Source organism: Cryptomeria japonica, chromosome 11 (genome assembly GCF_030272615.1).
Source record: "Cryptomeria japonica chromosome 11, Sugi_1.0, whole genome shotgun sequence".
Lineage (NCBI taxonomy): Eukaryota > Viridiplantae > Streptophyta > Pinopsida > Cupressales > Cupressaceae > Cryptomeria > Cryptomeria japonica.
Window position 1 is genome coordinate 177,947,706 of NC_081415.1, and position 16,957 is coordinate 177,964,662.

Consider the following 16,957-nt stretch of genomic DNA (forward strand, 5'->3'; position numbering starts at 1 on the left):
AGTTGAGTATAATCTTTACATGGTAGCTCCTCTATTAGCATCTTGCACCTAATACAGTAGCTATCTTTCAAAACCTAACAATAAACTAAGCTCAAGTTGAGGTCCCTCTTGCTCTAACACCATATAAAGGAACAAGCAATGAGTACAATATGAGGTATACAAACCATAGATGAAAAACTCGGATTTTGCAATAACTCGGCAAGGCCAAAAAATTTTAAAAACTCGGGACTCGCCAAAACTCGGCAAAAAACTCGGCAAAACTCGGCAACTTTATCGAACATTTGAAAATACATTTTTTTTTTATATATAATTCAAAAACACACATTTACACCAAATTTGTATAACATATATGATTTCCATGATATATAAATCAAATTTTTTTGGTAATACATAGCAACAAATGCAAGTATCATAGCATAAACCAAAAACCAAGTGCAACATATGTACAATTGACTGTGTAATACACAGTCATTAATTACAATGTACATTAATGATTAATGTATTACACAGTCATCAGTCATTTGAAAATGACTATGTATTACACAGTCATTTCAAAATTTGAAAATGACTGTGTATTACACAGTCATCAGTCATTTGAAAATGACTGTGTATTACACAGTCATCAGTCATTTGAAATTTTGAAATGACTGTAATGACTGTGTATTACACAGTCATTTGAAAATGACTGTGTAATACACAGTCATTTCTCATTTGAAATGACTGTAATGACTGTGTATTACAGAGTCATTTGAAAATGACTGTGTAATACACAGTCATTTGGAAATGACTGTGTATTACACAGTCATTTCAAATGACTGATGACTGTGTAATACACAGTCATTTGGAAATGACTGTGTATTACACAGTCATCAGTCATTTGAAAATGAATGTGTATTACACAGTCATTTGAATTTGAAATGACTGTGACTGTGTAATACACAGTCATGTGAAATGACTGTGACTGTGTAATGATGACTGTGTAATACACAGTCATTTGAAAATTTGAAATGACTGTGTATTACACAGTCATTTGAAAATTGAAATGACTGTGATTGTGTAATGATGACTGTGTAATACACAGTCATTTGAAAATTTGAAATGACTGTGTATTACATAGTCATTTGAAATGACTGTGACTGTGTAATACACAGTCATTTTGAAACGACTGTGTATTACACAGTCATTTTGAAACGACTGTGTATTACACAGTCATTTTGAAACGACTGTGTATTACACAGTCATTTGAAATGACTGTGTATTACACAGTCATTTCAAATGACTGATGACTGTGTAATACACAGTCATTTGAAATGACTGTAAATTGTAATTACTAATGATTGTGTATTACACAGTCATTTGAAATGACTGTGAGTCTGTGACTGTGTAATACACAGTCATTTGAAATGACTAAGACTGTGTAATACACAGTCATTTTCAAATGACTGTGTATTACACAGTCTTAGTCATTCGAAATAAAACAATACAAAAAGATACCTGGTCGTGCATGCAAATGCAAACAATACAGTCATTTTGACTGTGTAATACACAGTCATTTCAAATGACTGTGTATTACACAGTCAAAATGACTGTGTATTCGAAATAAAACAATACAAAAAGATACCTGGTCGTGCGTGCAAATGCAAACAATACAGTCATTTTGACTGTGTAATACACAGTCATTTCAAATGACTGTGTATTACACAGTCAAAATGACTGTGTATTCGAAATAAAACAATACAAAAAGATACCTGGTCGTGCGTGCAAATGCAAACCCTATGCAAATCGCATGGCGTTTTTTGCCTTCCGGAGTCGCGCGAGCCGCGAAATGGAATAAAGACTTCGGTTTTTTTTTTGCCTGCGACTTAAGTCGCGTTTTTCTCGCATTTTGTGCCGCGTTTCGGGCGGGTTTTGGCCATTAACGGCGATTATTTGCCAAAAAAATCGCGGCGAGTATATAAAAAAATCGGCCCGAGTATTTCCGCGATTAACTCGCGCAGCATTTTGGATCGCGATTACTCGCGAGTTTTTGAATTGCTCGCCGAGTTTTGCAAGTATGATACAAACAATCATCTCTAAAAATCAACAAGCATAAAATGGTCTATTCCTCAAGAAAAAATGATGTATCGCATTTCAAAGGCCATGGAAATATTATCTCAACCTTGCACACCTGCATTATTGCTTCCATCAAAATTTCTAACTCTCAAAAGGAGGATGCTATGGGCGAACAAACATTTTGTAATTGAGAAAGAGAGGAAATTAAAAATTCCAAAATGTTATTATCTAAGATCGATTTAGAAGCTTTCCTCAACTTCAAATCCTATCAGCAGGACCCTACTCACTAAATATGTGCCAATCAACTCACAAGGGGCAAATTAATGTGAAACATGGCAGGTTACAATTAATTGGGAAGTCCTTATTCAAAGTCTAATGCTTTTTACTTAGAAGATTTAAAGGGTTTGGAGGACTTTGAAAAATGCCATATAACTTGAAGGTCTATGTGATTTCAATATTTTTAATTTGGACTTGTTGCCAAGGGCTCTTCCCCTCATCCCACCGTATATTGACAAGAAGGGTGCTAGGGGCATTGCCCCTCGACCTAGATCCTCACTCTAGTTTTAAAAAGAAAAAAAGAAAAAATCATTTTGGGTCATGTTGGATGGAAATGCAACATTTTTTAAACATAGATGACTACAGCTTTTGGGCATTTTATTGTAATTTGTATATAATATATATGCACATTGACAATGAAAGCAATGAAATTTTGGCATTTGTTAATTTGTGTGTCAACTCCCATGTGAAATCTCAATTCAGCTCTAATGTTATGTAATAAGATTCTAAAATCTTTATGATGAATGCCTTGTTAACTTCCAAGTGAAATCTCAATTCAGCTCTAATGTTATGTAATAAGATTCTATAATCTTTATGATGAATGCCTTATCAATGTTATCAAATGAATATTTGAAATTTGTCTTTTTTTAAATCGCCATCTATTGTGACGTATTCACACATCCCCCCATTACAAATGGGAACCCCTACTTGTTTTTGCTTTCTAGGTGTTTAGGGTTCGTCTGTTAGCCTTTGCATTTTGAGTGTCGCCAGGGGGTCAATAGGATGGTAGGCTTTGCTTGAGCCAAGGGAGTCAGCAGGTGCTCCAGGTTAGGGTTTCTTTGAGAATCTTCTTTAGGGCCTGGTTTTGCGCTTATTGCTAATTGTGTCTTGCTTTGTGAGTGGGTATCATCCTTGAAGATCTGAGTTAGGTCGAGTCGGTGAGTGATGAAGTCTGGAATGTCATCTTGATCTTCAAATGCCCTGAAATTTGGCTAAGTCTGGAATGCCTGCCCTGAAATTTCCTTGAAGATCTAAGTTAGGTCGAGTCGGTGAGTGATGAAGTCTGGAATGTCATCCTGATCTTCAAATGCCCCGAAATTTGGCTAAGTCTGGAATGCCTGCCCTGAAATTTGGCTAAGTCTGGAATGTCCTGATCCTGAAATTTGACTAAGTCTGGAAAACTGATGAATCCTCCAAAAACTAGATTTTGCAATATAACTCCTGGAGGTCCGAAACCACTCTCAAACATCCTAAAAGTATATATGGAATATAACTTAAAGTATAAGAAATGTCACTTATACTTGAATGTTATGTTCCATAAAATGATCCTGACGGAGAGCTCAAAAAGTCAAATTTCGATCCTGATCCTTCCAAAGGGTCCAAAGCGAATTTCGCTCCTGACCCTTCCAAAGGGTCCAAAGCAAATTTTCTCAAAACCTCTTTTGCTATCAAGTTTTTTGCTAGTTCAAGTGTGGGATGAGGCAAAATCAAGAAGAGCATGCCCTTAAGAATGACTTTAAGTTGTTAAAGACCATGAATGATGAAGGAATTGAGCCTAGACAAGATTTTCGCTCCTGACCCTTCCAAAGGGTCCAGAGCGAAATTTCTAAAATTCCCCTTTTTCCTTGCAATTCAAGATAAGATTTTGGTTTTTATACCATAGGAAGGAGAAAGACAAGATGTTCTATGCCTTGGAAGTGATTTGAAGTTGGAAGGATGGCAAGATAGCCCTAAAACAAGATTTTCGCTCCTGACCCTTCCAAAGGGTCCAGGGCGAAAATCTCAAAATCCCCTATTTTGCCTTGCAGGAACAAACCAAGCTTGGATGGAGTGAATGAAGAAGACCTTTGCCTAGCCTTGAGGGGTGGATTCAAGACAAAATGATGAAGGAGTAAGCCTAAGCAAGGAAAATCGCTCCTGACCCTTCCAAAGGGTCCAAGGCGAAAAACATCAAAGTCATCTTTTCCTCCAAAATTCAAGTGAAACTAGGCCTGGGCTACAGTAAAAGATGCCATTTGGAATGCCTTGAAGAAATTTAGACCTTCACAAAATGAGAATTTTGAGCTCAGGAGGGAATTTCGCTCCTGACCCTTCCAAAGGGTCCAGAGCGAAATTCCCAAAAATGCAATATTTCCTTCAAAGTTTTGATGAGCTAACCCAATAATGGAGATAAATGAACCCTGGAGATTGCCTTGGAGGAGGTCAACGATCAAACTAAGGTGAATTTTGACCTAATAAGCAAAAATCGCTCTTGACCCTTCCAAAGGGTCCAGGGCAAAATTTACATTTTCACCTAATTTCCTCATGTGAAATGATAAAAGTTTGAAATGCAAGACTTTGATTAGGTCACAACAAGCATAAGCTCGCCTTCCGGGAGATTTTGGAGTCGAAAAACAAGGTATTCAGGACCTAATTTGAAAAATCGCTCCTGACCCTTCCAAAGGGTCCAAGGCAAAATTCTTGAAAACACCTATTATTCACCTTGTTTAGGCTAAGTTGAAGGCAAAATGCAAAATTGTGATGGCAAACCTAGGTTGTGAAGATTTTGATTCATGAAGCAAACTAGCCTAGATGAGAATTCAAACAAGTCTTGAAATAATTTAGGCCTTCATCACTTTGGATATTTCAGTGACTAAGAAGCAAAGAGCCTTCATTAAGCCTTGATCAAGCCTTGATATTCCTCAATTTTCACTAATTAGCCAAATTCAAGACATTTGGGGAGTCTAAATCAAGTTCACATAAATTAAGGCATTTGCAATTTAATTAATTAATTTCTAGGCCTTGAAATAATTGAAAAAAATCCACCTTTGAGCTTTGGAATTAATTTAAAAATTAAAAAATTATGCTTAAGCGCTCAAAAATCGTTATTGTGCCTTTACAAACAAGTCGGCCATCTTTTGAGAGGAGTTTTATTTTATTTTATTCCCTATTTGCCAAGTCGGCCTTGAGGGAAATCAAGGTGAGCGCCCTATATAAGGGAGGTGTATTGTAGCATATTCAAATCATTCTTTCATTATCTCTCATGCGAACTTGAAGAGCATATTTGGAGGTGCAAGTTGGAGGATAATTTCCAGATTTTGGAAGGTGTTTGAAGGCGAATTTCCAGATTTTGAGAAGCTAGTGGAAGGCGAAGTTTTTTGAAGGCTAATTGAGGCATAATTCATCCAAAGGAAGACCACAATTCAATCCTTATCCAGCAAAATCTGATCTTCTTTCTTCATTTTTCAAGGCTCATAGTTAGGCTTTCAAAGGAGAAGGTATGAAGAATCCTTTTTGAAGTTCTTATTCAAGACTTGTTTTGATTTTATAGCAATCTTTTAAAGTCTAAGTCTTGAAAAATCTAATTTCTATTCATAATTAATTTGAAAATTTAGAATTCTTGAATTTATTTTGTCATTTTCAAATTAATGTCTAATATGTTCCCTTGAAAGGTCTTATAGATCCTATGCTATAAGATATTATACTCAAAGACTAACTTTAATCTTTTGTGTAGGCATCAAATGACGACCCCCAAAGCCGGAGGATCAACTACTTGGCAGACCCTCATCAAAGAAGATCAAGTCAGGACAAGGACAATCTCCTCCAGTCCAACATCATTAAGGACGACCTTCTCCATCTATCTTCCAATCCAGCATTTGAAGGAAGGCATCACCAAATTGGCATCAACCAAGTGTTTGACAAGGTGGCATCCCAGTCATCACTCCTCCATTCGGATTGGTCCACCTCAGCATGTCCAGATTCAACGTACCTGATTCATCAAGAAATGGCACTAACTTCGATGTACCTACCCCGACTATCCATTGGTCGAATATTCCAAAGAAGACATGTGTCCAAATAATGCAATTATTTCATTGGTCAGAATTAAGTTTGTTGTAACAAACCCTAATTAGGGTTTCATTGTAGAATCTTGGCCATTGATCTCAAATTGATCTAAGCCATTGAATTGTATTGAGGGCGCTATATAAGCCCTGGCTCCTCATTTGTAAAGGCTAATAGTTAGTCAAGAATAGTTAGTCAATAGTTGATAGTAGGTGAATAGTTAGCTAGTAGTGAATAATTAGTTGATAGAATAGCAATTAGAGTAGAATAGCAAGAGAAGGCAAAGATTGTTGCCAAGATGTTGTAAAAGACTTGTAAAACTTCATTGAAGAAATGGTGAAATCTATGGGTCGATTCAACAATTTGCATGGTCTTTATACTTCTCAAATTTGATTTCATGTTATTAGATGAGTGGAAGAAATGTGTTTGATTGATGGTGAAATTTGTATATCCATACTACTAGCAGTTTGTTAATTGCAGACTTGCCTTGTGTAGTCAACTGGAATCATTCAGCTTAAGCTTAACTTCAATTGTCGCTTCTTCATTGATATGCATCAGCCTGATGGTGTCTATGCCTATAGCGATGATCTGAACATCATAAAGCTTTCCTCCGAAGATCGCACTAACCTTGTGGAGATGGTCCTGGGATGTCAAGACAAGACTTAGTTAGAATTTCATCAAAGATCAATCATTGCTCCTACATTCTTAGTGTCAGAATTAGATCCTTCCCTCGCCCTCATCCTTTTTTCTTTTTTTTCAAAATCTAGGCTAGTGAAATCCTGTGATTCTAGCAAATTAGACGTTCAGTCATCGAGTGTAAGTCCCCTTGTGATTCCAGCAAAATCACATCGTACAACAGAGAGCTTATCCACGAGTAGAGAACCTACATACAAGAACCTTGGAGTTGCCTCGACTGATCCTTCGGCAAGATCTTCAGCAGTCGGGAAACTTTGTTCAAGAGAGGATAAGGTACCTTTAGGTATTTTATTCTGTGTTTGGTCGTGTACAAAAGACACATCAACACCATCCCTAACAAATGGCCTCCCAAAAAATCCATCCTAAAAACATATCCACTGTCACCAACAGTCCCCATTTTAAAAATTTGGTGTAACTGAATGCTACGATAGATTTCACTCAGGTCATGTGAGAAACTGAATGCTACAATAGATTACACTCAAGTCATGTGAAAATAGTTGTGGCATTTTTGCTGAGTAAACATTGTGCTACCTTGAAATGATCAACATAAAAATAATCATGATTTTTCAGCTTAAAGAATCTTGTCCAATTGGCAGACAACTTATGGCCTAACTTGAGAGCAGAATTTTCTTGGTTTGGATGAAGATGCGACAATTTTTTTGAATTTGACAAGGATTCAGCCTGGGCTGAACCTTGGGCGAACCCACATGCTGTCCCAGCCCCAAACCAGTACAGAACTGCTTTTTTGCAATTACGGGCCTCTTTTCAAAGAACCCAGCAACATATAGGTTTAAAGGTTTATTGAGTATAATGTCATATCCCCTGCCAGTGTATGAGATCACAGCTTTTGATAAATTTGCAGATTTATGTGATGGAAGACTTCATATTACTTATGGATTGCCTGACACTGATATTAGACCTAAAGTATTGCCTATTATATAAGTGAAAATAATTAATGTATTATTGGGTTTTGTTGGGGCCTACCTCTTTAAAGAATCTCCATCTTAGGTCGACCCTCCTCATGTGGATCGCCACTTTCAAGAATTTAATTTTTAAATAAATTAATCTTTTCCCATTTACTAGCCAACCTACAATTTAAGGCGATTCAAAAAGAAATTATGACCTTGTATTATGGCGGACTCCTTGAGGAATCGCCCCTCTTAAGAAATCAGAAAAAAAAAAAAAAATGTAAGGGCCGACCTGTTTGGTGTTTTAAAATAAATTAAAACCATATTGTTTTAAGGCCGACCTTTGTGAAGAATCGCCTCTCTTGTGAAGAGGCATGAAGAAGGCATTTAAAGACATAACGTGGAAGAATAAAAAGGCGGCGGAGAAGTGCAAAAAGGAATTAAGTTCAGAACTAATTAGCAGCAGAAAATAATTAAATTATAGCAGAAATCCAAGTTATTTACATCAGCCTAGAATTAGTAAGTACATTTGTGAAAATATGGTATGAGTATAGGGGATTAGAAATCATCAAGTCTGACTCTGAATATACAATACAAAAGAATAGAATGAACCAATAGAAGAGGATTCTCATACATACATATATCTGAATATAAGCAGAAAAACAGATTGATATAAACAGCAGACCTGTGCATTAATAAGTATTTGGTATGCATGAGATGCATGCTTAGTGTATATGCATTATGAAGATATAATCTAATATGTAATTTCTTATGTGTTAGGCATAGATAGTAATGTGAAATACATATCCTAAAACATTAATCTATTTATAACCGGCAAGCAATCATGTGGAGAAGAGAAGGAAATGCAATGAAGGGGAGCAGATACAAGATCACCATCTAAGTAGACCACCCCATGATGGATGTCCAATGTGCCTGCCACTTGCAGCCAATAGGGTGAGTGTCCGCTCTTGGGCTTAAATAGGTGGATTTCCAGGCACCTTATTGTGATTTCCTCTCCAATCTCTATGATGGTTGATTGTTGTAGAAATCAACCATCCCATTGTGAAGTGAAGGATGAAATACATGATAAGGAGGCAGCAGCACTGAATCCCCCATCAAGTACGCCAACCCCTAGGTGGGGCCAAGAGGCTGAATGACTGGATGTTCATTCCATGCTCTTGGGTTTGATTGGAAAGGACAGGCTCCCTGCGCCTTATATGATTTCCCGAGGGATTCCATAGTGTGGATTGGTTGTTAGGGAAAGTCTTTAATTGAATCTCACATGCACATCATGTAATTTGCAATGGTGATATAAGGATTAGGATTCTCCTTACAATGTTATTGATTATACATTTTCCAATCTTTCATGAATATTAGACAATCATCATCAATTATATTAGAAACGATAACTAACTTGGTTGCAGGATCTAAATCAAGATTTTAAGTAGGTAATTTTGCATTCCTTAAATATACTTCATTCCTTATTTACTTAATTGATGATTCTAGGACAAAATCTAGGGTAATCCCAAAAGGGGACATTACATATAACCTTTCCCTATTTCTAACTTTATTCATTATGTTATTGCTGAAAAAGGTTATAACAACATCTAAACAGATAAATAGCTTTTAAAAAAGGAAAAATTATCAAAAATGTTTTGTATTTAATCTTTTTATATATTTTGTGCAAATTACGGCTTTTCTAATATTTTATATATTTTTCTATAGCTTGATACTGAGAATTAAAAAAATTGGCAAATCACTCTTACCAAAAGTTCTGAACACCAAACCCATACCCAAACCAGCAACTTTGTGAATCTAAGTTAAAAAGAAGTGCAACAGTAGAAACGAAAACATAACAACAAAAAGTTCAACAAAACAAAAAAAAGGGTTGGCTAATAATGCATAAGTGAATGATTTCCTGAATTGCGTTTATCCACAAACAAAAGAACAAAATTTCAAGTATTGTATGGTTTGTCTTTTCAATTCCAGTTGAAAACCCCTTCAGCAAGATTTTTGCTGCAAGGCATCACTATAGAAAATAGAAGAACAAATATTCGTATAATAATTTTTTTTCAAACCAAAAATGGAGAACTGAACTAATTCAATCCAGTTGAATGAATCGTCAAATGGCATGAGCTTCAGCTATTAATCATTGGGAGTTTGATAGTGGAACCTATGTTCAAATCCCCTTGAGACATGTTATATCTTAAAATTGTTTAAAGTTAAAACAGATTATCAATAATGGTTGTTTATACTTTTTAAGGTCGCAGCCAAGCTAGATGTCAATATGCATACATTATTCGGATTCCCCTTCCAGAAGGGGGTTTGTTTCCAATTGCCTAATCTATTGTTCAAATTTTAAACCCTGGCTTTCAACCTTGTAACTATGCTCAATTGTAAACCAGAAATTGAAAATCCATCTATACCCACAGTGCAGTCTAACCACACCCAGAATACTACATCCAACTCAACGGTGGGAATGCCCCAGCAGATAAGACCCATGCAAGCAGTGAGTTTAACTGAAGATTAAACTATCAATTGTGGCACCTGAGCCAAAGGTTACAAGAGAAACATATTTATCAATATAAACAAAATGTCATTCTGGAAATTATGCTTCCAAACCCAAGAAACCTAATTCTCTCTGCATAGCACATACAGGCACCAAAAACAAGTACATAAAAATTTTATTTTCCATTGCAACAAAAGGCTGTTAGGTTTGAGCCTGCGAATGTTTCAGAAAATTTTATTCCAAATCAAAATGAGGAAAGAATTAGTTATTTCATTTAGAACCTGTTGAAGGGCTAAAATCTGTTAGCTCGTTTAAACCTGGCCATTATGTTTACTCCTTTGAAATAGTGAGAAGATGAGAAAGACTTGAGTGGATCCAAAACACCCAAGCTTGGCATAAAATGTTTTCTAGTTTCCAACTGGGAGGTCACCTATTAATGATGGCTTTGATAATGATCACAGAATCATCTTCAATATGTAGCTTCAAACGACAAGATGGACATTTGAAACCCTAAAACCAAAGCATGGGCCTCTGCCTATTACTAGTGCCCACCATCAACTTCTTAAATGCTGCTCTAATTATAGAGACAATATAATCTCTAATTACACAACCAACAACTGAAACACCTGGATTGCCCCCAGAGGTGCCACCAAAATTTTATTTTAAGATCTCAGCAGTTGGTGTATCCAATTAGCCAAAGCCCTAACAGCCTTAGAGGAGTTTACCCTTCTTTCCCCTTAACAAAATGTTTTCTAGTTTCCAACTGGGAGGTCACCTATTAATGATGGCTTTGATAATAATCACAGAATCATCTTCAATATGTAGCTTCAAACGACAGGATGGACATTTGAAACCCTAAAACCAAAGCATGGGCCTCTGCCTATTTACTAGTGCCCACCATCAACTTCTTAAATGCTGCTCTAATTATAGAGACAATATAATCTCTAATTACACAACCAACAACTGGAACGCCTGGATTGCCCCCAGAGGTGCCACCAAAATTTTATTTGAAGATCTCAGCAGTTGCTGTATCCAATTAGCCAAAGCCCTAAAAGCCTTAGAGGAGTTTACCCTTCTCTCTGCATAGCAGTAGAGGTTTTCTAGTTTCTTCTCCACACCTTAATCTGCTGGATCTCCAAGAAGCCCCCATTCCACCTCTATGCAAAGAAGAGAGAAATGGCATTTAGGGGTCTGCTCAAAGACTTAGGCTGATTAAGGTTTTCTTTATTCATGACATACAGATTGAGCAGGCCATCAATGAGGTCTTGGGAGTTGGTTATTTGGAGATGAATGTTCATAAATTCTGACGTGGCCTCCATGTTTCTTTCCAATCTTACTAATTTGACTGACAGCAAAGACAAAGTTCTTCATTTGGTAGCATGCTTTGCTCGGATTGAATTTAAGGGTGGTTCGGAGGCAGTGCTGGAGTTTGTTGATGGGCATCCCACCCCATCTCTCCCCATTGCTGGCACAGAGTTCAGAGGACAGTTGTATATGGCATCTTTCAGAAAATTGGAAAGGCAGTTTGTTGCTCTGGTTTGACAAATGGAGAAACTTCATACATAGGTCGTGTAAGGAGAAGTCAATAGAGAACTCAAGACTTTCCACTTCCCTGCTCTACAGGCCATTTAGCACTCTTTCTCCATGGCAGTATCATGAAAGAAATGCTAGGGCTGGTCAGCCTGCAAAGGCTTACAAAGGTTGTGTGCCATTCGAGGTCGATGCCACGATTATGACACCATGGTTCTCTAATTGATCTGGGGTATTTTACTTGTTTGTTAAACTGCTTTTGAGTTAATTTTGTATTCCTCATTTTGGTATAAATAGTTGGGGGTTTGTAATCTTTGGGTTCATGTTGACTGTTAAGCTTTCCTCAGTTCAGTTGAGGAAGGTTTTATGAAACTTGTGTAAGAACTGAAAAATTGGGCGAACATGCATGCAATGGACCAATAAAAGCAACCACAATCTTAGATCTATTACTAATCTCCGATCGTAAACAATCAAAGCATGCTAACAAATTCAACACAAGAACAAATCAATTATATCAATAACTAAACAAACTCAAAGTTGAATCCAAGCAAATGGCTTCCATTGCTCTTCTCCTCCATGTGGCATATGATGGTAGTGAATCTCAAAGTCGTACAATACCTACAGAGTGATAGCACAAGAATTCAAGGAATGTGTTGATCATGATTGAGAATAAAAGTTGATTTTATAGATTTTTGGAATTTTAGTGAATGGTTGAGAAAGATTTGACAGCAGAGTCCATCAACAGTTGAGAACTGATGAGACAAGTTGGTTACGAGATGATCACTCAAAGCGACTGAAATTAATTAAGAAATTTACTAATTTGACTGATTTAGTTAGTGGATAGATGAGTTAGTCAGGATAAGATATTTCGAAAAGGATCAACTGATTGACTGATTAGAAAAAGGTGATTGATGACTCACTAGTGGGAACTAAGAGTCAGTGGCAGTTAGTCATTTTCGACATATGCTGTAGGAAATTGAATGAAATTAGCATTTCAATTAATTTGGAGAGAATTTGATTTTTCAAAATGTGAGAAAAATGAAATAATTCGAACTGTGAGAGAAATGACATTAATTTGATATTGCTCCAAACTCACCCAGAAACAAAATGAACAAAATGGTAAAATAAAACCCTTTTCTATTGCTTCCATAAGGATTAGGGTTTCTTTATGTTGCCCTATCCAATAGTGGAAATTGTGTTGCACATTTCATTAACAACTAATCTAATATGCAGTTTAATAAATCTGGTTTGATCAATGAGTTAATCCATGGTGGGGTTCCATGTGACTAGGAACCCTGAAATTAATTTCAAATGGGAAAGAAATTAAATTAAATAAATTAGAAAATTTATTCAATTGAGAGGACATTTTTAGCTAATTAAATAATTTGGGGTAATTATTTAATTATGAGAGGATAGAAGAAATTGATTTAATTAAACAATCAAGATTATTTAATTAAAGTAAATAATTGGGATTAATTAAATGATTAAAGATTATTTAATTATGGAATTAGAGGGAAATTTGAATGTTAAATTTGAAAATAAAAGAATACTATTAATTTAGAAGAATAGATCTGATTAATTAAATAATTAATTATGTAATTAACAAAGTTGAATAATTAGTCAAATTAGCATTCGCAGGCACAAACCAGTTTTAGGTGTCTACAGCTTGCAAACAATGTAATATCTTATTCAGTTAATATAGTCGGTGAGGGTTCCAACTCCCTTATTTACCAATCAAATGTATACATATCCTCTTTAAAATAATGACAAAACTGAAAATAAAGAAAAATTCAATGTAACAGAAACATTTGTCTGTTTCCAGACTCAAAAACCACAATTAATGCCTATTAGTGTTTGGAAAGAGAAATTCTTGTTAGCATTTGGTAACAAAATTTATATGTTGGGATTTCTGAGGGTTTAGAAACATAAGTATTTTGTTACTCCCTAGTAACTTTAACTGAAGAAGATATCTATAAGTTGTGGAAACTAAGCCAAAGGTTACACCACAAATTGAATCTACTAATAAACAATATAGATATAATGTTAAACTCTGCTATCAAACTTGGGAAAAAAGAATTATAAATTAAAGGCCCTCTAGTTGTCATAGGGTTTCTAGTTGTTAGTTAAACTGTTTTCCGGTTAGTTTTTTATTCCCCATTTTGCTATAGCAAGGGAACAGTTGAAGTCTTGTTATTTTTGGTTAGTGGTGATTAGGCTTTACTTAGTCCAGTTGTGAAGAAGTTGTGAAACTTGCAAACAATGTAATCGCTTTCTCAGTTAATACAATGGGTGAGGGATCCAACTCCCTTATTTACCAATCAAAGATATGTACATATATAAAAGGTCCTCTAGTTGTTCTGGGGTGTTCTAATTAGTTAGTAAAACTGTTTTTCAGTTAATTTTTTACTCACCATTTTGCTATAGCATTGGGGCAGTTGAAGGTTTGTAATCTTTGGGTTAGTGATGGCTAAGCTTTCCTTAGTCCAGTTGTGAGGGAGCTTTTGTGAATCTTACAAACAATGTAATAATGGGTGAGGGATCCAACTCCCTTATTTACCGAATCTATATACTCTTCAAGAAAAATAACTAAACTGGAAGAAATAAAAAATTCAACATAATTGAAAAATGTCTTTTCCAGACTTGCAAACCACAGTTGAAGCTTGTTAGCGTTTGGCAAGAGAAAATTTTGTTAGTATTTGGCAGCTGAACACTTCAAAGGGTTTAGAAACAGTAGTATTGCATTACTCCCTCACAAATTTCACCGAAGAAGATATGTATAAGCTGTAAAAAAATAAGCCAAAGATGACACAACAAGTCAAATCTACTAATTAAAAACATAAATATAAACGAATGCAAGTATTAAAATTCTGCTACCAAACTTTAAAAAGTAGTCGTCCCTGACTAGCATAAAAAGGTACCCAAAAAAGGTCAGTACTGGCATAGTGTGATGGTTTAAACATGGCATTGTTGTTCTTTCCACCAAGGTTCAAACCCCATTAGGGTGTTCTTGTTGACTGTTATGTTAGGGATGAGGTTTCCCATTTGTGACCTCACTAGTTCATAGCTCTGAGTGAAAAGTATTTCCCATTGCACCCAAAGAAAATTACAAAACACAACAAATTCAGTAAAATTCAGTGCAGTCACTAAAAATTTCCATTTTTTAACATCTAATATGAGGGAAATCCTAGTGCCATAATGGCTCATGATGTATTCTTTTTCAGAAAGAGGAACATATCAACCAAAGTGTTATCTAATATGAGGAAAATCATGGTTCCATAATGGTTCATGATGTATCTTTTTCAGGAAAATGAACATATCAACTAAAACTCAAATGCAATTTCAAAAAAATATAAACCCGAATTAAGACTTACTAGGATTTAGCAAGAATAATTTTGAATTTTAATGGATTTGGGTACATAATTTTGTTGGTGTTTGGTAAGAATTGTTTTCGTTAGGGTTTGGCAAGAGAGAATTTTGTTAGGGTTTGTCAAAAGAGAACTAAGTTAAGCTTTGGCAAGAAATGTTTTTGTTCGGGTTTGCCATCGAAACAAGTTATGAGGATAAGGTTTATGAGCAGTAAAATTTTGTTAGGGTTTGGCAAAAGAAGTTCTTATAGTTTGGCATCAGAAGTTTTTGGTTTTGATAATTGAAGTAGCAATTTGAACATTCTGAACATTCTAGGGTTTGAAATTCAAACTTTATACATTAAAAAGCTAAAGCTTGAAACAGTAAGGATTTCATAACTTTGTCTTTAATCAATAAATTCTACAGTTTTAAACGTAGAAAACTGTTACATCCAAATACAAACCATGCGGTAAAACCAAGTGCCATAGTTTAACTGAATTTTGGTTCACATTCTTATTTAGCTCGGAAAAATACATAATTTTAAATTTTAATGGATTTGGGTAGATAATTTTGTTGGTGTTTGGTAAGAATTGTTTTTGTGAGCGTTTGGCAAGAGAGAATCAGGTTAGGGTTTGTCAAAAGAGAACCAAGTTAATCTTTGGCAAGAAAATATTCTGTTAGGATGTTAAGAAATGTTTTTATTGGGATTTGCCATCAAAAAAAGTTACGAGGATAAGGTTTGTGGGCAGTAAAATTTTGTTAGGGTTTGGCAAAAGAAGTTCTTATTGTTTGGCATCAGAATTTTTTTGCTTTTGATAATTGAAGTAGCAATTTGAACATTCTAAGGTTTGAAATTCGAACTTTATACATTAAAAAGCTAAAGGTTGAAACAGGTAAGGATTTCATAACTTTAAATTTGACGAATAAATTCTACAGTTTAAAACGTAGAAAAATGATATATCCGAATAGAAACCATGTGGTAAAACCAAGTGCAATAGTTTAACTGAATTTTGGTTCAGAGTCTTATTTAGCTCGGAAATTCATATATAACCAAGCAAAATTCAACGTACTTCAAAAATGCTAACATAATCGGCAAATTTTACGTTACAATCCTTGAAAAAATTACTCTCGCAATAATGCAAGTAACGAGAATCAGAATTGAAGTTTGTTAGGGTTTGAAATTAGAACCAAAAAATCAGTAAAATTTACTGCTAGTCAAGAGTTCTGTAATTTGGCAGAGTGAAGAACTTATTATCAGATTCATTTAATTAACGAGATGTGTAATGAATCAAAATTCATACCTTACTGCCTGTAGATTAGGGTTAGGTTTTTGATAGATTGTGCAGTGCATGGAAGTACAGACATACGCGTGTCTGCAGACAAGTCTCCATGTCGTTAAATAGCTTAAATCTTTATTCTAATGATACAAGTTGAAATGCAATTTCTTTGGATTTTGTATTTATATGATATGAGAATTTTTAAAGAAGATTTATATTTTTTGGTCTGGAGGGGAAAGGTGTTTTTTAGAAGTCCGGAAGAAAGGAATTTCTTTCTTAGTTAAATTTTTCAGTTATTGCAAGGTTATGGTTTTGTCAACCACAACTTTTTTTTTACTTAAAAGGACATGTGCATTTAAAGACTATTGTTTAGTTTTTGGGCATTCTTCACATTTTTAAGTTATCAAGTTATTAAAATTATTGATTAATTTAATTTAATTAGCATTTTTAATAAAAAAGATTGAGGTATGATTTTTGTTCTTAAATATTTGTATATGAAAAAGTGTATGCTTTATTTTTTTCCTCATGATTTTTTTTTTGTTATT

At 35.1% G+C, this 16,957-nt stretch overlaps 1 protein-coding gene across 2 annotated transcripts in view; it reads right to left on the minus strand.

Moving 5' to 3' along the window:
• The window catches only part of LOC131036947 (telomere repeat-binding factor 1), a 44,003-nt gene extending 27,343 nt beyond the window's left edge, over positions 1–16,660 (minus strand). The window contains exon 1 of one of the 2 annotated variants that reach the window (XM_057968972.2): positions 16,437–16,660. The gene's annotated coding sequence lies outside the window, so the exon portion shown is untranslated. The remainder of the gene's footprint in view (positions 1–16,436) is intronic. The other variant, XM_057968974.2, reaches the window with a different exon arrangement.
• Positions 16,661–16,957: the final 297 nt, after the last annotated feature.